Source organism: Cuculus canorus, chromosome 19 (genome assembly GCF_017976375.1).
Source record: "Cuculus canorus isolate bCucCan1 chromosome 19, bCucCan1.pri, whole genome shotgun sequence".
Lineage (NCBI taxonomy): Eukaryota > Metazoa > Chordata > Aves > Cuculiformes > Cuculidae > Cuculus > Cuculus canorus.
This window is the reverse complement of record NC_071419.1, coordinates 8,391,124-8,419,096: the sequence shown is the minus strand read 5'-3', so window position 1 is coordinate 8,419,096 and position 27,973 is coordinate 8,391,124. Positions and strand designations below refer to the sequence as shown.

General features: G+C 45.7%; 1 protein-coding gene across 2 annotated transcripts in view; it reads left to right on the top strand.

Moving 5' to 3' along the window:
• Positions 1-4,532: 4,532 nt before the first annotated feature.
• The window catches only part of TLR4 (toll like receptor 4), a 54,440-nt gene continuing 30,999 nt past the window's right edge, over positions 4,533-27,973 (top strand). For both annotated transcript variants that reach the window (XR_008453038.1, XM_054084570.1), the window contains exon 1: positions 4,533-4,750. The gene's annotated coding sequence lies outside the window, so the exon portion shown is untranslated. The remainder of the gene's footprint in view (positions 4,751-27,973) is intronic.

Below are 27,973 nucleotides of genomic sequence, written 5' to 3'. Positions count from 1 at the left end.
TTTTCTCCCAGCCTCTGATTTCAGGCCATAGGTTTCTTCTGTCAGAAGGGGTAGGATCTAGAGAGTCTTGACCTTTTGGAGAGATGCCCACGCAATCTGGTTGTGTACTTGTGGTGGGCTTGATTCACCATGCTCCAGGGTGAGTACGTTGTGTGTTGGGGACTATAGCTGGCTGTTCGTGGTCTTGGAGAAGGATAGCCCAGGTCTTGTATGCGGAGATGGAAGAGCTGAATCCCTCTATTGACCTAATAGCATGAGTGGAGATGGTGTGGAGGCATGGGTGTCCCACTGCTTGCAAAAGGGACTCAGTAGGCAGGTTAAAGGGAGACTTTTCCATCCAGGGAGGTCAAAAGTGTAGCAAGCACTTTCAGTGATGCACTGTAGTGCACTCCTGTTGAGACAAGACAAGACAGGAGCCCAGAGATGGAGGTGAATTAGCAAAGATGCTGGGAGCATTTTCAATGAAAAAGACAGTGTTCCCTTTCCTCTGCCTCTCCTTTGTGCTGAAACACAGCAGTATTTGGGCTGGATTGAGCAACAGCAAAGTGCCTCCTGGCCCTTCTCCTTCTCTTTCTTTTCCCCTTATTTCAATTTTTCAAGGTTGGCTTGCTATGTTGCTGAGTCACAGTTTCCCCTGGAGAAGTTTCCTTTACAGCTACCTTGCAATGGGAGTCATCCTGCTATCCTTTGATGTGTATTTCTGCTTCCTGGAACTGAGTCCTTCTGGTGGTCTCTGGCTTGGAGAACATGATTCACCAGCAACTTCATGGACCATGTTTTTCACTTTGGTCACAGTGATCCTCTCCCAACTAAAATCAGTGGTGTGGCACCTGTGTTAGGGAGGGAAGAATCTGATATCACAGGGAATAACGAATCACAGATATCTCAAGTGTGGCCTGATATTCAGGGGTACTGAATGGTAAGGATGGAGGAGATTTCTTGCTCATTCTCTCCATCTTTCCCTGAGCCTGCCTTTGAGGAGCTCGGTACTCTCCTTTCGGAGACCTGTAGGTGTCACAGTTGGGTTGTACAACAGGCTGTGATCCCATCCTTGGGGAAAGGCAACTGGAGCATCCCACTGCCAGCTTCCTTCTAAGCTAAAGGTCAGAAAGCCAGCAGGAGGCCAAGTGCCCACTGCCCACAGCTCACTGCCCTAAACCCCACTCAGATAGTTCCCAAACCCTCCTCTGCCACTAAGCTCTAGGAGATGTTTCCCACGGGATGTGTTTCTTGACTTCAACAGAACTGTGAAACCAACCATGTTCCAGGCTGGAAAGAGCTGGTCTCAAGTTCATGCACAAAACGATGAGAAGAACAAAGATTTAACAAGAGGGTAGGATAAGGGAGAAGGAAGAGGAGAAGCCATGCATTAGATAACATGAGTTATGCATGTACAGTGCAATCAAGGGAAAGGAGAATGTCCTAATTAGTATCTTGCATCCTGTCAAAGACTGCTCAGGTTGTAGACTTCTGTGTCTGGGTTTCTTGTTCATGTAAATGTTGATGGTTCATTAATGTTGGGGTAAAAGAGCTTTGCTTCCTGTTTGTCTAACCTGATCTTACTCAAAACTGGGTAGCACAGACCTCAAAAAGCTGAATGCAGTTGGCAGATCTGGAGGAACTTCAAAATATGGGATTTGGGTCTTGGTAGACCTCTAGTGAGATGGATGGGGCAGCTCTTGAAACCCTGACCTGCTTTCCATTTGGATCAGTATTCATCTCTGCAGCTCAGTTATGGGACTGTGCTCATCAATCTTCACTTCTACGTTCAGTGGAGCCTCCTGGTAACAGAGAAGTCACAGGAGACACGCAGGACCAAATAGACGGCAATATGCTAGAAAGAGGACCTGTGCCTGGGTGAATTCATACTTCCCATGCTGATGAAGTCCTCTCAGTAGGGATTTCTGCCCTATTGCACCAAACACCCTGATCCTTCTTCCTTCTACTGGGAGTCTGAAATTCTCCTTCAGATGAGCCTGATCCAGTCTCCAGCATGAGATGCAGCAGAAACAGCATCACCCACCTCTGTTCTCCACGGTCCCTTTGCAGACACCCGCAGGAATGTGTGGTCATTCCCAGAGTCCCCTCCCCACCTCTGCACTGCACAGGGCTCAGGGAGGCAAATTGGGATCTGGCGGAAGATGGACCCTTTTCATTATACTATAATTAAATTGCCTGTAATTATGTTCTTGACAGTGAAATGCAGGCAGTAAATGATCCTAACATTCTGCGCTCTCTCCTTCTTCTCAACATCCCCCTCAGCTGCCCCACCCCTCTAAATGCTGAATTATTTTACAGTTGATAGTTCCTTAGATTTGCCGACCTTTAAAAGCTGAACGCTACATGCCTGTTGAATTTTAATCAATTTATTTTTTTCAACTGAAAATGTCAGACTTCTGCACGGAATTACTTGGTGCTGGCTGATGTGACAAAGACTCAAAGTTCAGCATCTGAAGCCACGGAGGAGCAGAGAGTTGCGTGCATTAGCACAGATAATTTGCAGGATGTGAAAATGAGAGCAAGAGTGAGGGAGCATATATTTTTCATTAGCTTTGGTTTAGAAGGTTTGGGGACCCACATTTATTTCATGCAGTGAACTCTGGCCTCATTAAATCCAGACAGTGGCTGGTAATGACTGGAAGTAAGAAGCTGTGGAGGCTGGTAAAGGGCAGGAGGTAAAGTGGGTTCTTTGCTGGAGCATGGAGTGAACCTCGGAGTACGCCAGGACAGTGGGAGAGCAGCAACCTCTGCTGTGACCACTCTGTGGTACTGAGCATTGCAGAGGAGTGCAAGTTGCCCAAGCCATTTGCCAGCCTACACTGGTCCAGTTTGTCAGTGGACATTAAGTCACTCTAGTGCCAAGGACCCTGGGCTGTAACCTGAAGAGCCCAGCAAAGGTTTCACCTCCTGTACTAGACTTTCCCTGCCCAAGCAAGGTGATTTTTAACTTTGTCGTTAGTTTTGAGCCTGGCTGTCATTACCTGGAAGTATTAAACATTCCCCAACTGGAGCAAAGTCCATCGGCTCACTTGTAAAAACAGTCCTGCAGGCATGAGCGCTGCGGAAGCCCATGGCAGTGAGGACACACCAGTGAGAAACCTTGCTGTCCGTGCTGGGGTGTTCTGGCTTTCACTGTAACTTTGGCTGTAGTCTGTTCCAATCCCGGGCTACGACAGCCCTACAAACATGATTCTGTCCTATTAAAATGTAATTCCTTAATTGGAATAGAGACTTCTCCTCACACGCAACTGGATGGATAAATGTTTGCTAAGGTGACAAGGATTGAGTATATTTAATCTTCCTTCCTTCTCTTTAAAAAAACTTTGCCCGTTGTTGCCTCCTGGCACAGGTACATTAAAATCAATAATGAACCTTACAAGCAGATCTGTGATAAAAAACAGTCTATCCTTCTCCACTGAACTGTAATAAGCAGCTTTTTCAAAACCGTCCACGTACCTATGTGCAGCAAAAATAATGTCGTGATTCTGTGTTGGTTCAAGGAAAGTTCCAGGAAGCTCAGTAGGTTGAGGTGCATCTTAAGTCCGAGTATTCTCTCAGTGGCACAAACTACTTGTAGATAGAGATGTAACTTTTGGAAACTGGTTGATTGAAAGGGTAATTTTTTGTATCTTAGACCTTCTCTAAAACTCTTTGCAGGTTCAAGTAACCTTTAGTTTCACACAGCACCATAGGTCCTTTATCACATCCTCATTTCCCTGAAATCGATTGTAATTGGAAAATGCTTGTGGGTTGACATCAGTTATTTCTGTGGGGAATGAGCCAGGTTAGGTGAATTCTAACTGGGGCGAGTCTAAACACCCTGGAAGTCTTCAAGGCCAGGTTGGACGGGGCCTTGGGCAGCCTGGTCTAGTGGGATGTGTCCCTGCCCATCGCAGAGGGCTGGAACTAGATGATCTTTAAGGTCCCTTCCAACCCAAATTATTCTATGATTCTAACAGGCAGAACTGAGTCACGGTGGTGAAGTACACAGGATTATCACCCACAGAGCGACCAAATCAAGATTTACACCAACCATGGTCTGAATCAGTCTCAGGCAAGGAGCTGAACCTACATTTGCCATGTCCTTGGTGACTATGCTGATCATTGATATCTTGACTCATCTGAGGGGACCTGTTTGTTGTGCTCCCCCTCCTCGTTCTGCACATAAAATTCTGAGATCACATTTTCAGCCTAAGGAGGATGAAAAATTTCTTTGAATTTTGAGATTTGCAAGAAAGGGCGTGATTCCTGCTGGGTAGCTTTTTTTATTCAGCTTAAGGGTCTTGCTTCTCAAATCCTCTCATACAAGAAGCCCTCAGAGAAGATAGTGAGCTGTGGAAAGCAGCCCAGCCCAGGCTTACTAACTATTCATCAGTATTCCCTTTAAATAAGGCAAATGTTATTATCCTCTTTGCCAAAAGGGAGTGTGAACACATCTGCTCCTCCACCCACCCTCTTGGCTCCCCCTCCCAATGCAAACTCCCACAAATCACCCTCTGTCTCAGCTCCTCAGCCCACTACAAATGGCTGTGTTTAAGGGAGGTCTTGCTCTTCATTTACAGCCCTCTCAGACGTTCCCATGGGTTTCTTCCATGGCCTTTCACAGCCTCAGTTTGTTATGGGTTAAGAAAATGTCAAGCTCATCTGGAAGGTCCTTGCCCCTCCTTGCTTTGCCGCAGCCATTAGTGGTCCTCTCTCTGCCGCAAGAAGCTGACATTTACATCGCAAGCTAGGGAGGAGATAATAGAGGGTAAGTCAGACTTTGCTCATCACTAGTTACGTCCACCTTCAGAAATGAATTCTGTTGGCCAGAGCCTATTTTCCTCATTTCTTCTCTCTCCCATTCTCATATCTCCATCTACACCCGCTTGATCCTCCACTCTCCCACCCTATCACTACTTATTTACTGTGGTGGTAAGGTCTCATTTGAGGAAATACAGCTTGAAAAGATAAATCATTAATTTTGGAGACAAGATTAGACTTGTCTGAATTTACTCCTCCTCTGTGCACAGTGGTCCCTCTCCCTACCCCTTTTGAACACAGTGGGGAAGATGCTAAAGCCCACCAGAAGAGCTAAAGAGAAGGGGCTGAGTATGTGATCAGCCCTGCTCGTGTTGGAGGTCATGGGGCATGCTGACCTTCAGGGGTGAGGTAAACTTAGTAAAGAAAGCAAGTTCTGCCCGTTGCAGTTTTCTAGTCCAAACACAACACCAAACCATGAAAAAGAGATAGCAATTGCTGTTACCGGTGAATCTCATGCAGATGGGTCTGTTTGGCAAGGGGATGAATTAGGTGTCATCTGGAAGTCCTGCTCACCCCTAATTTTCTCTGATTCTGCAAGACTGACATTTGAGGATCAGATCAAGACTGGAAGCAGTGGCTTCATTCCGATTTGAAAATGAGTTTTGACCAGGGTTATTGATTTCCCTCCTCGCTTTGCTTTTTTAATGTGTATGCATATGCGTGTGTTCACAATTTTAACCTGAAAGACTTTTTAACCTGAAAGAGTGCCGCTCCCTCCTCTTCCTGACTTCTGTGCACCTCCCCTTTGAAACCCCGATAAGGGACTTCATTAAAAAAAGCAAACTGCAGCAGTCAGGAAGTGCAAGGGGAGGAGAAGTAAGAGGAACTGATGAGGACAGCAAGTGTTTGAAAGCTGAAGAAGAGGAGGAGCTGTGGCAGATGTTGCCAGCTGTTGCTCAGTGCGTGGGTGTCATATCAGCCCACCCCTACAGAGAAGAACAAGCCCTCAAATTAAGTCATTATGCTGTGGCCCTTATGCTGTCCTTTTCTATTTTAGTTGATATCTCTCCTCGGGTCTTTTTCTGTCCTGTTCTCGTAGTCTTCATCCACCGAAGTCGGTTCTGGCCGCTCTGTTCTGTGCTCTGGCCCTTGCTGCTGTGTCCGATAGCTGTCAACCAGCTGCGAACAACTGGGAAAGGGGAGCTGGGGAAAACCATCTTTATTCATACGATTGAAGTCTTTTAAAAACATGAAATCAATCCAGTCCGTGTGTTTTGTATATGAAAAAAAAAAAAAATCTGCTTGTTTTATAGCATCTCTTTTCCCTCCTTGAAATTCACTTGTTTTCCTGGAATGACACTTTGCTTTATTGTCACATAGGGAGTGCTGACATATATTCTTCCTTCTCTGCATTACACTGCTTCTGGTGTGGAGTTGTCTTCTACCAGCCTCTAGGGATTTTCTGAAGATCCCTCACGCAGAAGCAGTTTACCCCTTATGCCCACTCTTGCCTATCACACCAAAAATCACATTAATCCCTCAAATTCCTTCTTTTCCCTTCTTCTCCCATTTGACTGAAGAATATTAGTAAGGATCTAGAAAGGAAGAATATGTGTAGCCAGAAATTAAAAGTCGGTTGTCCATCCAAGCTTAAATCTCCCTCTTATTTAAATTAGGACATCTTTATTCTTCTCATCACCCAGGATAATATTTCCCCCCAGGACCACCACCTTTTTCTGCTTCTGACGCTGGACCCTTTGGTGAGTGGACTGGTGAAATGCAACGTAGGAGACTATTGTCTGTAGGAAAGTTGTTTCATTTTGTGCAGATAGTGATCTTTTCTCTTTTTATCTCTGCTGGTTCATCTGTGACCCCTCAACCCTAATCTTTATTCTCTCACCTGCTCCCAAAAGGCAGAGGAAGAAGGTGAAATCACCTCAGCTCTGGTAGCTGGAAAGGTGCAACCCTCCGACCACAAGCTCTCCAGCAGCATTTCTACTGCATGCAAATTTTTATAACATATCAATAAAAGGATCTTGAGGCGAAATGGAAATTGAGCAGCTGCCTGGATTGCTTGAAGGGAAAGAAACGCATTCAAAGAGAAGGGTTTTTATTATTATTATTTTAAACATTCAGATGAATGACCCAATCAATGTCAGTCCTCTTTGTTCTGCAAACCCTTTCCAGGGATCCTTGTGTGTTCCAGCTGCCGGCTGAGAAGCTCTGCCTTGGAGAAAGCAGAGCACTGCTGCAAACACTGCCTCTCTGCTGGTTTAGCGGAACATTTTTCTCTGACTTTTCAGCCTGACAGCTCTCACCAAGGTCATGGGCCATTGCTGTGCAGAGAGGCCACTACTCACACCTATTCCTGTCTAATTCAAGGCCATCCTAGATTTGTTGGCCGGGGTGGGGGGTCAAGGTGCGGATAGGGCAGATGACCCAGCCTGGCCGATGGAGTATTCCATGCCACACACATCTTGCTCAGGATAAAAGCTTAGGAGGGAAGGATCACAAGGAGGGGCTCTCTTCTCCCTGTCTTCCTCAACAATCAAGAAGGACCTCGTGGGTCTGTCTGCCTTTGCACTCATCATGCATTTTCAAGTGTGGATCCCACTGGCTGCTGACCCCAATCCAGGACCTGCGCCTGCCCTGCAGCGTCAGCAGTGACGTGGTTATTGGAGGGGCTGTTGGAGTTTGTACACTTTTCTATATTTTACTATTTTCTTATTAATATTTTTATCTTCCTTTTGTTACTGTTGTTGCATTAAAGCTGGTTTAGTGTTAAGTTTCCAACCCACAAGTCTGTATCTCTCTCGTTTCCCTTTTCTCTTTCCTGTGGCAAGGGGAATTGAGATTAAAAGCTGCTTACTTTTAGCTACTGACTTGACCGAGGAGGTGGGCTGGGCTACACCAGGACAGCGTCTCACCCCTGGGTTCCTCCAGCCCCTCTGGGGTTGTTATCTCCCTACTCTGCTGTTCTTCCCAGGCCTCAAAGTTCAGAGCATTTCAGCATCCAATGCACAAGGAGAGTTTCTCTGGAAATCTTTCTGCCCTGGGTGTAAGGGGAAGATTCCTGGGAAATTTTCTTTCTTGTGAGAGCTGAGCAAAGGGTGAGTCCTGAGGAAAAGCAGAAACAAGTGCGTCACCTGCAAGGTTTTTCCTCAGCCCATGCATAGCAGAGCGAGCCATGTAGTATCCAAGTGCTGCTCTGTCTAATGTTGGCTTTGCATAATGTGATTAATTGATGGATTTTCAGAATGTGTGACTAGCACTGGACTGGACTTCAGTGCATTTTCACTTTGAAGCCTCTAACTAGAGACCCTCAGCTTCATTTTAGTGATCAATACTCTGACTGGAGTAAGGCTGAGCCAGCTGCATACCTCTTGCAAAGCCACATGTGCTGTACCTCATCCTAATTCTCCTTATTTCCTTGACCATTCACCTCTCCAGCAGCAATCAACCTCTCTGGCTCTGTCATTATCCATGCTGTAATGATGAAATTATAGCTTGAAGCTTCGAGCATGCCATCAGGATTGTCCTGAGTGCAGATGGCCTGCTATGCTATCCGAATGAGGGAAAATGCTGGGGGATGCATCCACTGACTGCAGGAGCATCCACATTTTCAGCAGTCCAGCTCAGATCCCTCCTTGATGGCATTTCTGCCCAGCCTTGAGGGGCAGAGCTGCAGGAGGCAGGATTTCAGATGCCGTGTGTGTCTGTAAGAGCACAGGTCCATACACTTCCTCTCTACTGCACAAAGAAGTTACCCTGAGCGTGTTGAGTATTTTTTATGAGGTGCTAGATCCTCATCAGGACACAGTCTTCCTTCTTCTTCTTCTTAAGACTGAGGTTGTCTCCTGGAAGTATTTGCACAACACTTTGCTTGACGAGATATCCAGGTCTATATTAGCTGAAAAACTGGGCATTGCAGGGCTTCATACACTGCCTTCCATTCTGAATAGAGCCTTTCTACAGAATTCTGTGTCTGGAGGGACCTTATTTCCACTCTTTTCCAGTCTCCTAAAAGCTGGCATCTACTGTGAAATTCAAACTGACTTCCCTGCCCATCCGCCTCTTGTTTGTTTGTTATTTTAATCTTCCTCCCTAGTCCACAGTGTGAAGAGAAAGGGCTGATTGACAGCTTAACTGTTTCAAATCAATAGAAAGAGCACTTGGAGATTAAAGCAATTTAAACAAGGTGTTTATGTGGTTTGGAGCTAAAACTGCACTTGAAGGAAACAAGCAAAGCAGCTGAAGGAAGTGGGTCAGCCACGAGACACAGGGAAACGTGTGAGCAGAGGTAAGATTACAACAGTAGGCTGGATGGCTTTTTCACCAAAAGGAGATCACTGCTTTCCATAAAGGAGGTCTAATCTCGAAATTGCTTTAGCCTCTGACTGATTGTTCCATGGAGTTAAACATGCTGGCCCTGCCCCTCTTTCTAGCCTGATGCTCTCACATCTCTGACGCTTCTCTCTCTCGTTCCATTTCTGATCCACTGTTGCTGTCACCAGGCTATAGAGACGACCCCTCCCAGCCAAGCGCTGTCTTTACCTGAAAGGGGACCCCTGACTACATATAGTTTGGTGGGATGGAGAACAGAGGCAAAGCCCCAGCAGTGCTGTTATGCTGCCTCTAGCTGATGAAGTACCTCAGGGGCAATTTTGAAGCCATCTCAAAGTTCTCATTACATTTTTAATCAAAGCAAAGGCCCTGTCCCCTTGCTAAATTACTTTATCTCCTCCCCTTCCCAGGCTTTTAGGTAATTGCTGTAGATGAGCTCTACTGCATATCAAGGATAGCTGAGCCAAGTCTCTTGATCAATCCAAATGTGCTATTGGCATGGTTTAGTAGGGCTTTACCAACTTACCCCAGGGGCAGATCATTTTTTTTTCAGCTAAATCAAGAGAGTTTTATGTCCTTCCTGTTTTGCATAGCCTGAATGAGGTGGTAATTCCACCTTTCCTTCTCTAGACACCCACTGTGTGACAGCAATATTTTGTCCCGGGACATGCCAATTTTTCTCACGTGACCATAGAAAAAGTCCAGACCATTGGTTTCCACAAAGTTCTTGATTTCTGGCCAGCTGCAGTTAGGGGGGAGGGATCCCACCGAGTCTGCCACGAGGGAACATCACCATGCCGAGCAGATGGGTCACTGCTCCCTGTGCTGATTAAGGATCTAACCCTGCATGGATGCAGTCCTGCAGAAGATGCACAGATAAATTGCTCCAAAGAGCTTGGATTGGAGAGAGAGAGAGTGTGCGTGGGGAAGCCATGTAAAGGACAGGAAATTTTGCATTTTCTGTAATTATCATATTAAAATCTTTTATATATCTGCAGGTATAGAACAGCAAAAAGCCCTGCCCCTCCAGTCCAGACACTAATGTTGACAGCTTTTGGGGCCACCAGAGAAGATGGAAAGTCCTCAGGCTACCTATACAGCTCCTAGACTGCCATAGAGCATCCCTGATTTCTATCAGTCTCAGGGAGGTAATGTCAGGTCCCACTTCTTTAGCAGGGACTTGAGAGCAGAGTGGGTGGTAAATTACTGTTTACTTGCTGTGTCACCAGAAACATGCAGCGGGATTCTGCCTCTTTGGCTTCACAACAAGAGCATCGAGTAGAAACACCTGCTCCTTTGGTGGGGGAACCGAGCGTGTTTGGAAGGCCATCCACAGCATTGATGTACCCAGTTCTAAGTGTTTATTATTTTCTTGGTGATAAGTGTCCAGCTGACATAGTAATTCAGGTGGCACCACAAGAGCTGTCACGGCTCTGTGCAATTAGAGTGTGCCTTACAAAGGCACGCTCCATCTTCCTGGGCGACAGGGTACTTGCAGCGACGCTGAGTGGTGTTTGGTTCATCAGCTCAATATCAAGCCTTTCAGCTGTCTGCCTCTGTGCACTAGGCAGTACCTGCTCCAACACACAGCCAGGAAAGCCCCCTGGGCTTTCTAGGAGCAGGTGTTGGTCTGTGCACTTTGGTGTGAAACATGACCCAGGCAACCAGACGTGGATGCAAGAGTTCAGATTCTTCCTACTACTGACATAAAAAGAGTAGCTTTACTGCTTTGTGAGTCTGGTCGCTGATTTCTGAGGCAAGGATCATCATAATTATTTGCTATAGCATCATTCTGAATATGTTTTACTGGAAGTCCTGCCTGATGTTTGACCCTGGTCTTTTGAAATGGACAGGTTGCTCTGCAGGGTGGGGATGGTGACCTCATGTGAAGGGACAGGTCTTTTGGAGACGGTTAATTATAAGGAGCTTTGCTTAACAGGGAGGCTAGAGGTCTGAGCGAGGTGTTGGTTGCCATGTAGAGTCCAGAAAAAGCCAAGCACTGACAGGGATTCACAAGCTGTGAAACAAAGCCTGTCACTGGTGGATGGTCTCCAGCTGAAGCAATGCCAACTTGGGTGCCTGCCACACAAGGTCCAGTCTTGCAGCTCCTCTGCGCTGCGCAGATGGGGTTTAGCTGGGGACTCTGGGGTGCACACATGCACAGCTTGTGGATTTACAACACCGGATCAATCTGACAAGGGAACCCCGTGACTGCAGAGCCGCTCATCCGCAGTGGCAGGCACTGAGAGCTGGGAGGAAGCACTATCTAAATCAACCTAGGAGAGCCTGAGATACATTCCTGAAAAGCTGGCTTTGTCTCAAACACCCTGCTTTTAATTCTCTGGCAGGTGTCGACCATGCAGGTTGCTCAGGGGGCAGGGGCGCTTTGCAGGGAGACAGCAAAAATCTGGGATTAATTCGATGTCAGCAGAAGCTTCTATAAAACCACCAACCTCCCGTGGGCTACTCCCCCTGCAAAGGGCTGGGGAGCCTGCTATAAATGGGCAGAGAAAGTGTCAGGTTTGCAGCTTTTACACACCCCCTCCCTTCCCTGAACACGTACATTGTAAATCCTGGGTCTGTGCCATTCCTCCCTGCCCACTTCAGAGCCAGTGCACATACATTATCAGCCAGCTGACAGATTCAGCAGTGATAGATTAGTTGAGCTGGAGAAAGGCCATTTGGACCCTGGGATGCTGGTGAGGCCGGCAGGAATCCAACAGCCAGCAGCAGGAGTGCATGGAGCAGAGAGGTGCACGTTCCTCTTGTAATCTCAGAGGAGCCAGAAAGCCCAGGGGAGCAAGAGGGAGACTTGAGCCATGGGGCTGGATAAAACACATTTTACTTCAGGTCCTGAGCTAGCTTGCCCCTATATAAAGTCTTTTTGGTGATTTGAAGGCTAATCTCTCATCTAAACTGAGGAAATGCTCTCCAGCACATTTCCACTACTTAGCATCCAACTGGGGTTCCGTGTGAGTGTAGGCAATAGGGTGGCACAGCAAGTTTTCAGCCACACAGAGGAGGTAATAACTCACACTGCACTATTGCAATGCTGTGAACCCACTTCCCCACAGCCTGCATTCTGGCAAAGGCTTCCACATGGAGACAGGGAAGCTGTAGGGAGATGCAAGTGCGATTGCACAAGTTGGGAGCAACGTTAGAGAGATGTGTGAGAGCAAAGCAAGGTCAGCTCTGACACCTTTTTGTGCAGTATCAGAGAATGCATTTGCATTGCCAGCCACTGGTCTGTGCCAGTTTGCACCAGCTGAGCACTTGGGCCCTGAATTTTGTGTGCTGATGGCGTACAAAATGTTTTGCATTTCACTGTGTTCTGCTTGTAAAAAGAAAAAGGATTGTATTGGAGCTATAAGGAAGGATGTCTTCATCAAACCTGCTGGATAAATACCGTGCCTTATTTATGAGGTTTTAATTCTCCAACAAATGAGAACCTGACTAAAACACAAATCTAATCCCCAGTTCCTCATTCAACACGGGAAGCAAAGCCAGTTTAAAGTCAGATTAATTTAATTTTGGATGGTAAAGGCAGGTGGAGCAGGCACTGAGTCCCCACATGTGGCTACTAAGGAAAGTGACAAACAACACAGTTTCTGTTCAGCTGCCGGGGTGGATGGTGTAGTTTGGCATCTTAAGGTGTAGATGAACAATGAACTAAGGGAGATGGAGATACATCACCCAAGAGAGTGTCCCATTTGATCACATTGTTCTTGCCACATCTGTGACACTTTTCCCTGACCCAGGATGCCCTTCTATGATAGCCTTCCTCACCTAAACTTGAGGAGCTATTTTTGTAGATGTTGGGAATCAAATGCCATGGTTCTCCCTGAGAAAACTGTGAAAGAAGCTCCAGGTTTCCCAGCTCGTCTGATCTTATGGATCTATGAATATCTAGAGGGTGAAATGACTTATGTGGAGACTTTTAGCTGCTCCTGATGCTCTTTGCCTCCATAGAAATACAGTTCAGCTTGCTTTTAAGAAGCCCAGTAGGTATTGCTTTGTGTGGAACTGACTTGCCATGGGCAAAGTGCCTTGCTGAATACTCACCACTTTCCACTCAAACCCTGAGCTCCAGTCTTTGATGTCAACTACCTCTACAAGAAGAGGGATTATCAGTTGAAGGGCACCTAGTGTTGGCAAAACTGCACTGCCTTTCTTCTTGTCTGCTTCTGGCCAGATCCATTGGAGACGGAGGGGATCTGGCTGTGGGGGCTGGTGTGGATGCTGCATTTCAGGGTGCAGGCAGAGTGTATTCCCTTAAGCCAATAAACAAGTGGGCTGTAAGATCCTGCAAGGAAACATAGTGTTGTTCCGTAAACTGAACAAGACCATGTGTGTTGATGTGCCTCGCTGTACCGGTGGACACTTGCATACATTACAGTGGCTGCCAGCAGGCAATTCCAAGGGTAATAGCAATAACCCAGGCTAATATAACTCCCTGGTGGTGTGAAAGGTGATGGGAGAAGATGGGAAAATTTCTTTCCTAAGGCTATTCTTTCTCTGCATTCTGAACTTTGAGATTTCCATTCCCCCTTTCACAGCTATAATGACATGCTTTTAATGGCTGTAAAATTACAGAGCTCTTTTTTAAATGTAACTACAGCATATCACTCTCTGACCTCCTGCAGCAGTGAATTACATGAACTGACTACACAGTACATCAGGTGTGGTGGGGATTTTTTTTTTCTTCTCTTAACCTGTATTAAATTTGCCTAACCATTGATCTAATGGAATAAGACCATAGTTTTCATTTTATAAGATAAGGCAAGAAGAGCAATAAATTGCATTTCGCTATAACTCATATAATTCTAAAATACTCCTGCCATTAACATTCCTCCCCAGGCTAAATTCCTTGGGAGAATTCTGACCACATGAGGTAGTCACAAGCAAATCCTATTTAGGCCTTCAGTCACCTTTGTTTCCCTTCAATTTTTCAATCTCAATTAAACATTGACACATTCCCCAGTGTGAAGTGACCCAGAACATAATGTGCTGGAATTTAAGTATATCCAGGCTAAATTTGGCCAAATCTTTTCTTCAACAGCCAGGAGACATGGGCAGTGGGTCTTTATGTAATGCTGAAAATTCAAATCCCTATTCCCAAAGACCGAATTTCGCTCTGTCCTGTGAAGTGGTAGAGTGTACTGTGACTGTCTACTTGACATCCCCATGCCTGAGAAACATTTGAAAGGCCCTTTGCTGTTATGACTGTGATAATATAATGTGATCCATCAGTAAATGTCTACTCTGAGTTGAACATGTTGCTGTCTTTACAAATTAGGGGCCCAGGTACTATTGTGGATGTGTCACCACACTGAAGTATGAACCAAGAATTCCTAACAGGTTTGAAAATGACCCCACCCCCTTGTTGGTGAATAACACATTGGAAAGACCATTTCTGACATAATATTAACCACCATTTATGAAAATGGTGTGACCAGGATGAGCGGGGAACTGATGATGCCCCTGTATTCAGCACCGGTGAGGCTGTGCCTTGAATCCTCTGTTCAGTTTTAGGACCCTCAGTACAACAAAACCATTTTGCTGCTGGAGCACGTCCAGAGGAAGGCAATGAGGCTGGTGAAGGAATGGAGAATAAGTCTTATGAGGAGCTGCTGAGGAAGCTGGGGCTGTTTAGTCTGGACAACAGGAGGCTGAAGAGAGACTTTACTGCTCTCTGCAGCTCCCTGAAAGGAGGTTACAGCGAGGTGGGTGTTGGTCTCTTCTCCCAAGTAACAAGTGATAGGATGAGAGGAAACGGCCTCAAGTTGTGCCAGGGGTGAGGTTTTGATTAGATATCAGGAAAAATATCTTTACGGAAAGAGTGGTGAAGCACTGGAAGAGGCTGGCCAGGGAAGCAGTGGAGTCTCTATCCTGGAGGTATTAAAAAAAAAGTGTAGATGTGGAGCTTTGGCACATGGTTTAGTAGGCAAGTTATATTGTGCTGATGGTTGGACTTGATGATCTTAGAGGTCTTTTCCAGCCTTAACGATTTTATGATTCTAAGTTTGACCTATCCTTTTGATCATCATACCTTTCCTTGGATGCTATAATCTTTGCTGATCTCAGACCTCTCATATCCTGTCTCTTGATCTTTTACCCTCTGGCCACTGCTCTGTCTCCAATCAGCGCACATCAGCCTTCAACACAATCAGATCTCAGAATTAATTTTGACCTGGGAAAATCCAGGATAGTTGTTAGAATAACACTGCCCTGCGATTACTGAGAATCTCAGAGAAATCTGAAAAGGTAGGAGAGTATCACCAGCTATGTTTCACAGATGGCAAACACACGGAAGGGGAATGATTTATTTGAAGTCATACCTCAAGGCAGAGATAGATGCAGGAGTCCTGACTTCCAGTTACATTGTAAAGTGTAAATGGAAGCCAACTGAGTGCTTACAAGCCTCTCAGGTACAGGAAACACCAAGGCGGCTCTAGCAGACCTGGCTGCTGGCCAGCCAGAGAAAGAGAGCACATATGGGGTCCAGCTGAAATAAATGACATCCTCTCATGGGAGTTTCAGACCTAATTGGCTGTTTTATGACCAAGGAAGCTAACAAAAATCTGGGGCCATATGCCTTTCTTGCAGCTGAGCAGGCTGCAAAGTCCAAACCGAGTCACATAAAGAGCACTTGAGCCTCCAGAGACCCTCTTTCTGGTTTGTGCTTAGGAAAACCTGGCCCTTCTTGCATGAGATTGGCTTTTTTTTTCTCCACAATGAACTTATCTCAGTGGCATTGGCAAGGGTAGCTGCGAACATGAGATTTGTTGGGGCTGCATGCCTTCTGGGAGGGTAAATGTGAAGTTTTTTCCAACACTCCCACTGCATATACCTTCCACTTAAGTACAGTCAGCTCCAGCACCGAAAATGAGGCTCTCTGGAGACCTACGTACCAGGCAGGATCTGAGAAGCTCTATCAAGACCCTTACTGTCCCCTAACAGATTTGACCAAGAACATGACACATACTTATGGCTTACTTCTCTTTGCCCATCTCTCCCATTTGCTTCTCAGTTCTGTCATCACTTTGACTTTGTTTATTGATTTCCTGCTTTTGTTTTAATACTGCCTTTTCTCCCTTTCTCACTCTCCCCTTCCCTCCTGGGCAGAGATACGACACCACTTTGCCCAGGCAGCATGGCAAGGGGAGCTGTACAAATGGAATAAGGTGGGGTGAAAGAGTTTGAGCTACGTTTTAGTGATGTAATCACAGCCCTTGGGGACCTGAGTTGAGTGCTGGGGTCCATCACCAAGCAGAGAAGGTGCTGCAGTTCAGAGGGAGGCTGTGGGTACAAGAGTGAATGTCTGACACTGGTGACAATAGAGTCAGGATAAGATCTAGAAAAACAGCTGGCAGGATAGAGAAGATCTCCCTGCAGCCAGTTGCCACACAAATATGTGTCAGCCCTTGCTTAATGCAGAGCCAAATGGCCTGTATTTGCAACAGGCGGTGACAAAAGGGACAAGGAAGCTCTAGTTATTTTGGGGGTGGGGGCACAAGCCATCATGATAGAGAGCTGTACAGAGACGTAGGAGAGTACACACGCAGCAGAGGGCTGTGTAGCACAGGAAGGATCTACGATACTGACTGAGGGAAAGCAGATATCCAACATGCAACACCCTTAGGGATTATTTTATGCTTCTAGCATAATGATCACTCAAACCCAGTGCTCCTGCACTAGCCTGGAAGATAACCTCTTGCCATCCTCCCTTCTAGTATGTCTTAGCTAGAGGCAAGATGTAACCCTGGTAGCAGAGAAACGTTGCACTTAGGCTATCCAGTGTGTGGTAAGGAGATGCTATGATGCAGCTTGTAGTATAAAAACAAGTCTCTGACTGGAAATGAAGACAAGCTCCTGTTCTTTTTCATTTCACCATTTTCAGGGCTGCAAACAGCAAAACAAACCTTTTCCCAAGTGCAGAAATTCAAACTGCAGTTTGGTGATAGAAAGGGCAGAGCAGAGCAGAGCCCTACTCCTGCAGTCTGTTTCCAGTTTGTTTCTCTGAAAATGCCTTGAGTGTTTTATACCTATGCTGTTGTCGAAGGTGGCAGACAAGCCAGTGCTGCTATTCTGCTGAGGGAGAGAAACAGCAATAAAAATAATAATTGGGTGCCTTCACTGTCTTGGAGTCCTGGGAGGGAGTACAGAATAAAGAAGGATCTGGGACCTGGTCTGCTGCCACTCCGTGTGAATTCAGAGGACTTTGTAACATTTTAAATATCGTATACAGCCTCATTTATCTGATGGACTTTGATAGTTCCCCTTTGAAACACCTAGATATCACAAGACAGAGACCTTCCTCTGCAAAGGTTTGGGCTATATTTTGGAAATGGGTAATCGCGTGGTGCTCCTGATCTTTCATTAAGGCTCTTTCAAGATCTTTATTCCAATACTTCCGTACCTCTGAGAATTTGCTTCATCTGGCAACACAGATACCGACAGCGGTGAAATGTTTCATCTTCTTTCGTAGACAAGGGAGAGAAACAGATACCTCTGGGGTGCAATTCATCCCATGCTGATGTCTGAAACAGATGAAATGAATCATACCCTTGGCAAACCTCTGGTCTCCATGGACTGGAAAGGCAGCCTAGGATGTTGAAGCTAGACAAACAGCACTATAGGCATCTAGAATGAAGAGAGGAGACTCTCCAGCATTTCATAGGAGACACCCTAGAATGAAAGCAACCAGAAAGGATAATTCAGGAACCTTTACCCATCGTCGCACAGATAGTCTGAGCCATTCTTCTCCTCTTTAGCTAGTAAACACCACTTGTGCTGGGCAGGATCCCAGCACCTTTTCTGTGGGGAGTAGTCTTGCCTCGAATGATACCATCTTTGGTTTGGGTTCCAGGTGTCTTTCTCCCCATCCTCTCAGGGACATTTACAGAGACACTTGGCTGCTCTTCCACTGGCCTCATGATGGAGCCAGAGCAGCATGCAAAGGTGGCATCAGGTGCCAGGGGGGCCTACCTGCCAGGGAAGGGGTGTGAGCATCCATGCAGCTCACTGTAATTTCTCTAATGGCTTTCTTTGGCTTGATAGATATTGAAGGAAGCTTGTTGCCGGGGCAATTTCCATGGAGAGATAATAAGAGATCATTTTCAAGTGAGCGAAACTTTAATGGCACATTCTGGTAATGAGGCAGCAAGGAGAGTAATGACCAGAGACCTCAGAGTGCGAGCACATCATGAGAGAGGGGGGAGAACTCTTAGTTCACCGCTCGAGGCAGACATTTGAGGCCTGATCTTTGTCCCCTGTAAGTCAGCCTGGAGTTTTGCTGCTGACTACAAGAGAGAGGAAGATTAAGACCTAAGTACTAGTAATGGGGCTGAGTGGCTGCATAGAGATCGAGCAGGAAGACCCTGGTAGGGCTCAGACACCGAATGCTCCAACCCTTCCCTTCAGGAGAGGATGAGTTGGAAATAAAAAATGAAGCAAAACTGGATACCCCTGTGCACAATCATGTGCTTTCCCTCTGAAACCAACAGGAAATATTTTAGCCTCTGTGTGTGTGTTAAAGCATTGCATTCCTAAATGGTAGGGAAGGGTGTATATTAGAAGGGAAGGTCCTGTCTGTTTTGAGCTCTGCGTCCTGTGATGGGCATCTTCAGAAATCTGTAGGAAGTAGATCTGAAATGGTATAATTGTGGTAAAGCGAGCGGGCTGGCAGGCAGAGGTCAGGGGTCTGTGGATAGGGAAAGCCTAAGAAGAAAGACTAAGGAAAGCACTCATCCCCTTCAGCCTTTATATTCCAGGAGGAACTATACCTATTCCTCTGGTGTGAGTGTAAATATGGAACCCAGCAGCCAGTATAAACATAAAAGGCACTTCTGAATTAGGAGAGAAAACTCTGCCCATGCTAGACCAGCACAAAGGCATAGAGTGCAAAAGACCATGGAGAACCAATGTGGGACCAAAGATACCTAAGGTCCAGGATCATGTTTTCCAATCAGTTCTGAATCTCGGATAAACCTGGGAAGGTTTGCCCAGGAATTAAGCTACAGAAGAGGCTGTGGATATCCTGCCTCCACCTGGAGCCATAAAACACCTTCATGCCTCTCAGTTCCTTGAATTCATCTCTGCAGATTGGTTTTGCCTTGATCTTAAGGAAGGCCCTCAATCAGCTACTTCTTAAGGGCATCCAGAGACAGTTGTTGTTCACCTCCTTTCAAAAGAAGGAAGGTGAAGGGTCTGCTTTCCTCCAGCCTCATTAACAGTTGTTCCATTAATCACAGCTTTCTCTTCAAACCCAGAGACAATCTGTCCAATTAACATTAAAGCTTTAGCAGTCACTTGCAACTTTGCAAGCGGCACTTTGACAACCGTCGCTAATAAGTCTAAGATTTTTAAGGCTGCTCACAAACAAAGAGTCCAGTTGTTCCCTGTTAATACCCTATGCTCCTTGTTTGCATGAGCAATAGAGCCAGGCTCCATTCTATTTACATTTATGATGGATCTCAGCAGAGCCCAGGTCCCAAAATACTTCTTCCACAGACCTCTGCCTTTGTCCCTCACATCCCACTGCTTCTCTTGTATTTACCTAGGCAACTCCTTTCTCCTGCAACTATTCTATGATTCTGTGATAACCCCAACCAAGCTTTAACACTGGACTGCACCTGAGTGAAAGGAGATGCAGGTTGGAAAGAATCAGCAAATTGAAGTGTAGGTCCAGCGGAAAAGGTGCTTAATAATGTCTTGTAGGGGTTATGCCATGTAAGCGGAGAACAATATAAGTAGTAAGATGTGGAGAAAAAGTTCCCCATTTAACTACGAGCCTCTTAGTCTAACCTTGACTTGAGATTTCAAAGTGAATTTTGAAGGAAAGAACAATTAATACCCAGAGATAAAGGGGAAATGAGATAAGATGCAACATGGGTTTACGAAATGCAGATTGTGTCAGACGAACATGATAGCTTTGTTTTGATAAGATACCTGATTTTCCAGACAAAGGAAATGCTGCTGATCTCCTTTATCTAGACTTCAGTAAGGTATCTGATAGGTGCCATGTGGGAAATCATTAGTGGAGCTAGAGGAAAGGAGGATTAGTAAAATGTAAGGTGAGGTGCAACTCTCTGGGGGGAATTTAACCAAAGAGTTTCTCACAGAGCAGTTTTGGAACTGATCTTTTCTTCTTGTGGATAATCTTGGCAGTAAAAGCAGGATCCTGAGGCTAAAATCACCCACTGACACAGAACAGGAAGTTTTGGCAATGCAGCAGAGAATGAGAGTACGAGTCTGAAAGAACTAAGTGACCTTGAGAAAAAGAATAATTGAAATGAGATGGAAAACAAAAAGGTTGAGATGACAGGTCACAAATCTAATGACTTGTGATAGCTCAGATATGATATAGGAGATGATGGGCTGCAAATGATCAAGGAGATCTATGTGCTCTAAGTGACTGCAGAGTGACTGAGATGTCAGGCACAGAAAGGCAAATGCTATTCTTGGATGTATCAGGAGGGATATTTCAGCAAATACAGACAAAAAATGGTGTCGTTGACTGTGGGTCTGACTTCTTAAGGTCAAGATGGATGAGCTTAACCTTGTGTGGATGCAGAGGAAGGCTGGAAGATGACATAGAAAATGGAAAACAGATCACAGAAAGGAGAGGAAAAGTGTTTGGAGCAGCATATTTAATTTAGTAAAACACAGGCTGACATGGGAGAAGTTCCAGAGAGGTAAAATAGCTCCATAAGCTGATATGATGCAGCTCCTGAAGCAAGTAGGGCATGAATGCAGTCATACTAGAGTTAGGAGGAAAGGTACCCTGCCTATTGGTGGAAGATACAGGGAAGGTTTTGAGGTCTGAGCTTTTCCTTTTACACCTGAAATGGCAAAGAATAGCCCCACTGACCCAGGAGTTCCCTAACACTCATGTGCTTCTAGGCAGGGCATCTCTCCTTTGAGTCTTTCCTAGTATTCTGGACAGCTTTCTCATTCCTGATGCTCCTGAGAATCACTCCAGGCTCCTGCCAGAGAGTCGGTACATTTGCATGGGAAACTGAAGTGATGATTGCAGCACACACAGGGAAATCTGAAGTCTAATATAGACAGGACAGATAACAAAATCAGGGGGGAAAAAGCCAACAGAAGAGTTAGCATGGTGTAAGAATGCAAGCTATCTGCCCGAGCTCCCAGCGGTCTGCTTTCTATCCTGTGCTATCACATATTTGCTGCTCTGTGTTAGCATTTTTTACCACTTTCTTCCTAACTTACAGCAACATCTGAGACAATCACCTCTGCATTTTGCTGGCTAAAGACACCTAAAGAGGGTAAGCTGGCAATTGGAATCAGACGTGCTGATACAATTGTCGCAGTGCATGTTTTCCCCTCCTGTCTATTGCTCATGCATTAGAGTCATTTTAAGCAGCATATGCTTTTTTCTTCTGCTTTGTATTTGCCTCATTTTCAGGCCTTTTGTGAAACTGGGACAAGTGCTTACTGATGAGCTGACTATGGATTTGAGGAGCTCGCTGGGAAGGCTATTTACTGGGTGGGTATGAACCAGGCTTAAATCTAAAGGAACTGTTAATGCCTTGTCTGGCACAGGGCTATCACACATGTCACAGCTTTGATTATTGCTGTCTGCCATGCTGGGGGGTCAATGTGAGATGAAAGAAGATTGGGAAACAGTCAGATTCGAGCAATCAAGGTGATATGTTCCTGGAAGGGGCTTGGTGGTAGAGAGGGGAAGGCATGGGTGAGCCTGCAGGTTTCCTTCTCAGCTTTGGACCAGCAGCACACGTGTTGTAATTACACGTAGATGCTAGCATGGTGGGGAGCTACCTATTTAAAGATATTTTTGCTAAGTTTTTTCCCCTGCTGTGATGATTATGTTAGCAGGTGCCAGGCATTGGGGAACCTGCTGGGCCTTGAGGAATGGAGAAGCACAAGCTGTGGATTAGGGATTGCCAGTGACTTGTCACCTCTTAAAAAAATGCAAACCCACCAGTATACGAGGGGATGGAGGATTGCATCATGACTTGTACATGGGCTCTGCCTGTCTGTCTGCCCCATCTCTTTAACATATATACAGGGCAGCTTGTCCTTTCAATGTACATGTTCCCCTGTATATTGGGAACTCTGCTGAATTGTAGTTATCACCATTATTTTTCCTGTCTGCAGCTCTAGACTTTCATTCCAAGTTCTTTTCATACACAGCTCACGAGGGAGGCTGGTGGGCAGGATTCAGCTTGGAGCGTGATGAATTTCATTCAGAGGGAATGGAAACATGTGGTTAAGGCAGCAAGTGGCACCTTTGCTACTATGCTACGTTCTCACGCCAGGCCAATTGTCCCAGCTGGTGATGCTTCTGTATCCCCAGAGTGGCTCACATGCTCTCCTGGATCCACCCTTTCCATAATATGCATTTGTCAGAGCAAGATACTGAGGCACAGGGAGTGAAAGTGGTCCAAAGTCAATGTTTACAGCTGTAAAAAGTATTCAGGATTTTTTAACATTTAGTGATTCATTCAATGTGGTGTGAGATTTGAGATCTTCAGTCCCTGTGTCTGAATGATAGGAGCATCCTTCTTCCAGTCCCTCAGAGGTGTCTCAGCCCAGCACACAGGTATGTGCCTGCTGGCTTCTGTGTCACCCATTCCTGCCCCTGCCCCTCTCCTTGCTCTGGCAGCACAGGAGCTCTCCCTAGAGCAGGTCAATATGAGAAAGGCAGTTCTGCTAAGGTTTGTGTCCTTTTTCAGATACATATGTATAGTGTCAGGCTTAATCACCCTGTCTGTGCTGAGCTACCAGGTTAGGAAGCCCTCCATCCACTCCTGCAGGATCACCGTGTTGGCAGGTTGATGGTGAACCTCTGAGCGTCAGTATTTGTTCCCCCCAGAAAAGGTCAATGCCCAGTTTTTCAGGACTGTGTCACCATGACCTTTTCAAAGTACAGACAGATGGAAGTGGCTCTGTGGAGAAAGGGCAGGGCAGGAGGGCAGCTGGCAGCTTTCCTAGGAGTTTGTTTTAGTGAAAGAACATGCAAGTCTCCCAAACGCATACACATTTACGGGCAGCGCCTCAGCTACTCTGGATTGGTTTAGATCCAGTGACTTCAGTTGTGCTGTAGTGCTTGAACCAGTGTTCAATCGTTCCTTCTATTCGCATGATGCTTCTCTAGTTCCTCCATACACTGTGAGACCACTCAACTCATATTCTCATCATGCTCCAAGGGTCTGGATTTACTTTCTCTGGTGCTTAGAGAGTTGTTTATGTCCACTCAGGAGGGGTAAGAAATGGAGCCACATCTGACTTCTCCAGCTGGGCCATCCAGTCTTATTATCCATGCTGCACAGAAGCCAACTCAGGCACAAAGCTGTAAAGCCGAGGGGATAGTCTTTAGCTGCCTGCCTGCTAAGTGCTATGCATGGGACCACTGCTGCGGAGTATGAAGAGAGATTGGGACTGAACTTGCAGGTGATGTGCAGTGGTGCCCCACTCAGAAAAATGCTTTGCTAACATATTTCCATAAATAAAGCTAAACTATACTTACATTTCAGAGCCTGTATATATCTCACTGTGTTGGAAGAATTACCTCCCCCTTGGATCAGTATTGCAAAAACGGGTTGCAGGTGTATGGCTCAGAAAAAAGAAGAAAATCACTTAGTTCAAGGTCCCAGCAGCTACATTTTCCACGTTATTTTGGATGCTTTGGTTTCAGGAAAAGACACAAAAGTCTTTCTAACTGCCTGAACTCTGTGAAACATCTATCTTACCACCTCACAGATTTAGGACAAGGCTCATGCTCCAACGCACAGTAGAGCTGGGGCCAAGATCTGGAGCTATTTCAGAGATGAAGAGAATGGACAAAGCAGACCCTCTATGTCCTCTAGAGAACACAGTTGGGTTAAATTACCTTATTGACCAAATGAGATGAAGCATGGAGTAAGTTTAATATCTGTGTTACTTTCTTGTTAATAACAATATCTAATTAAGGCATCTGGTGACAGCTTAATGGGCAGAAAAGGAAAAAATTAAGAAGGTTTTATTGAATTTTTCTTTCAACTCCAGCTCTCTGGATTTGAATGAGTCCATCATCAGAGACAAAGCCTTGTTTGTATGAATCTTTTCAGCCTGGCACTGTAAGTTGTAGCTTTATTGTCTAGGAACTATCCCTTAAAATTAAACTCTTCATTCTTATAAAGATGATTGCTTGAAGGGGAAATTAACCTTTATGATGTGATGATGGAAGTTGTTGTTCATTTCAAGAGCCTGTGAAGATTGTTGGGAGCTGGAAGTGATGGAAACTGGACTAGGATTTGGTGACACAGATGAGAGGTGGAAATGGAGTTTGTCTTTGATGGAGCTCCTCTCATCCGCTTTTTCACATTTGATTTCATTGTGGAGTTATTCATATGTATATTAAAAAAAAAAGAGAGAGAGATTTAGAAGTGCCTGGACTCTTATTAGTATGTATGTGCAGGATCTCACCCAACAATATCCCTATCCCTGCCTAGGACCTTTATGTGATACTAAATAAAAGGTGGGTGATTTATCAATAGCAGAATCTTCAGTTTTGTTTGTTATGTGCTGCACATTACCTTTCCTCCTCCTGCTGCTGGCTTGCAGAAGAGACAACCACGTTGTCCATGGTTTCTTGCAGAAGAAAAACCCTTTAGCTTTTTCTTCCTGTTATCTTTCAATACAGAAGACATCAAGGTTGTGCATAACAATATTGAACAGACCAGTTGCAGTTAGAAACTCAGGGTGGGACACAAGGTTTCTAGGACAGTTCATCCACAGCAAATCTTAACCCATGCAAAAGGTGTTGTGAGTCCAGCAAGGACACAAGTGTAGCCCTGACTAAACAGTTCTGTGTAAAATGACACTAAGTTGTTTTCAAGCTCTTCTGTAAGTGATTGATCTCCTGTAACAGGACACGTGCAATTAACCAGCAGCTCTGCTATTAATAACTATTCCTGAGCATGTGGATAAAATGAATTGGGGTCTCTGTGGATTATTGCCTTTCTCCATCTGACACTTTTTTAGACGAATGACATCGAACAAAAAGGGAATATTAAGAGTATATAATTGAGTGTGTACTAGCGTTTATGAAGAGATTCCTACAATAACTGTCATGTTCCACCTGACAGAGTACCCGTTATGTGAACATGCCAAACCACCACTTTCCTTGCTGCGATCTTTGTTCTCACTTGCTTTCTCTCCATTAGCTTAAAATCTCCTTTAGCTGATGCCACTGGATGCAGCCTGAGTAATGACTTAAGTGCAAAATAAGGACGGGAATAAAGAATGAGGTGAACACTTAACTGTCAGAGGTCTCAAATCGGGCACCAAAGTGAAAGGAGACCCACTGCTCCAGAGGCAGAGAGCTTCTGCTATTTCCACCAATGACAGCTTCTCTGGAAATCAGGACACAGCGATTTATATCCTGTTTGGAAACCAAAGATCCAGGTGCCCCTGTGCTAGGCACTGTCGAACCTCTGCTCCAAAGGGAACAGCTACCTTAGGCAGACGAAACACTACAAGGAAAAGGAAGGCGTGGAGGGATGAAGTGACTTGCTTTCTCAGACACAGTGTGTTGGTGGTGGAGCCAGGAAAAAGAGCTGCCTGTACTGGACGGCTGTATTGGATATCCCAGATCCTTAGCTGGAGAGTCCTGGCAGGGTTGTCCTCTTGTGTGAATTACCGTGTGAGAAAAATATGATTTTTCAGAAATGGAAACTTACTTACAGTCTTAAATTTGGCTTTGTATTGGATGCCGGAAAATGGAAACCAAACCCTTACATGGCAGTAACTGGCCTTTGCTAAGGGTGTGCTGGGAGACGTGTGACAATGGGACAGCACTGTGGTCCTGCTACTCATGATACCAAATGACAGTAAAACCGCAGGGTCTCTAAAGCCATCCTGTACCAGTGGGAGAAAGGGAAGGTTTGCTTTCACGCTTTTCAAGGCTGTGCAGTGTGTCACTGGCTGCACTGATGTTCTCCAACAGAGAAATTTGTTGCTCTGAGCTACATTAAAATAAAATATCTTAGCTTTCATGTGTTGAAAACCGATTGGGGTGTGGTAGTGTTGGAGTGCTCTCATTAAAGAAAGGGTACAGGTTACAGGTGATCAGGTTTCCCGGCAGTGGTAGACCAGGGTTGATTGACACAGCCCAGATCCTCCTGTGGCCCAGGAGTGGCTGGTACAAGGCTGGCTGGGAGCATCGTGGAGTTACAGGGAGACTGCTTACACCTGCAGACGTGCACCCTGAGATGGCTTACAGAAGGATGCTCTGCCTTTGCATTGGGAGCTAGCCCTTCTGTCCTTCCACATCCAACGGCACAGCGATATCTCCCTTTTCATCCCAGCTCTCCCTTCCCATCACCAGCCTAGCCCTTTTTCCATTGCTGCCCTGAATCTTTCCATTCCGTTTTCTTTCTCTGGCCTCTCTATCTTTTCCCCCTGTCCATCTTTCAGTTTGGCTTTTCTCACACACACAGACTCACACACTCAATCCTGCCAGACCTGCAGACTTGCCTGCAGATCTTGAATGCAATAGGGCTGAGGAATGCCCTGTCACCTCCTGCCCCTCTACACCCCCCTGCCGCATTCCCCACTGATCTATTACAAAGGACAGGTAACCTCAGCCAGAAAGACGGATGCCACAATTACGTTCCCCTTTTCAGCAGCCCTTGCTTCTTCCTGATGGAAATCGTGGGCAAGAAAAATCTATTATTACTCTCCAAATCATATCAAATATTTATCAGGGTAATTCTCTAGTTATCACCACCGATTGCAAGCCTTAGTCACGTAGTAAATCTTGTTAGTGTCATCTCTGGGAACGTGTCTCATCTGTCTCCTCAGCCAAGTGCTGCATAAACCAGGTTGCCCCAGGGGAGTTTGGCTTACGGGAGGCAGTGGAGAAGCAGGAGGCGGAGGTGACCAAAAATGGGCACAGGTTTCCCAAATCCCCTTTCTCCCAGGAGATGAGATAGGGTCTATTCAGGATGGGGCTGAGGAGAGAGCAGGTAGTTTGTAGGTGGGATGGCGAGACTGAGCCACATCAGCTGATACCTCTCTGATGTACCAGACACTGTACAGATAAACTCATTCCTCATCAGAGACTGCCTGAAAAGAGCAGTGTATTAACTTCCCCGGAACAGAGATGAAGTTACGCAGGGTAACTCAGAGTGTAGAACAGAGGTCAAGGTCTCTGGCTCTAAAGCCAGTGGCTCAATTATGTGATTATTCCTTTTGGAGCACTGTGGTTGGTTTGAAGCAGCACGATCCTAGGGGTCCTGTAAGTCAGGGCAACCTTGACATCTCTGCTAGCCGTGCCAAGGACTTTCCCCTTCCACCTGCTATGTAAAGGACTAACAAATGCAGCCATTCTAGCTGGGCTAGAGTGTGTTGTTGTTGTTGGCATCAAAATGTTTCCAGATTGTACCTATTTTTAAACTCTTTATTGGGTCAGATCTGGACAGCTTGGAGACTTCAGCTCTTCCTTCTTCCTACCCCTGTGCACATAACTTATTGCTGCAAAGGGAAGAAATGAGCAGCAAATTTCCTCTGCCAGAACCAATCAATCTGGCACCTGTCATCAGCATCACAGCAGCTATAAAATATTTAATTTCTTAATGATGAATTGGCAGATTGTTTAAAAAAAGACAACAAGAAAACAAAGAGAAGGAAACAGACACTCACAATCTGCAGTCACACTCTTTGCCAGGCTGAGACTTTGGAGCTGATAGCAGGAATGTGTTTTTCCCTCCAAGCTACCTGACAGTGCTGTCTAGTAATAAAGCCTTGCTAGTTGTTTTGGCGATGTTCCTGCTCAGACAGTTGTCAGACCCTTGCCTTGCCATCCTAAAGTCTCTCCACTGATTCCTGATGAGACTCAGCTTTCAGAGGAGGATTT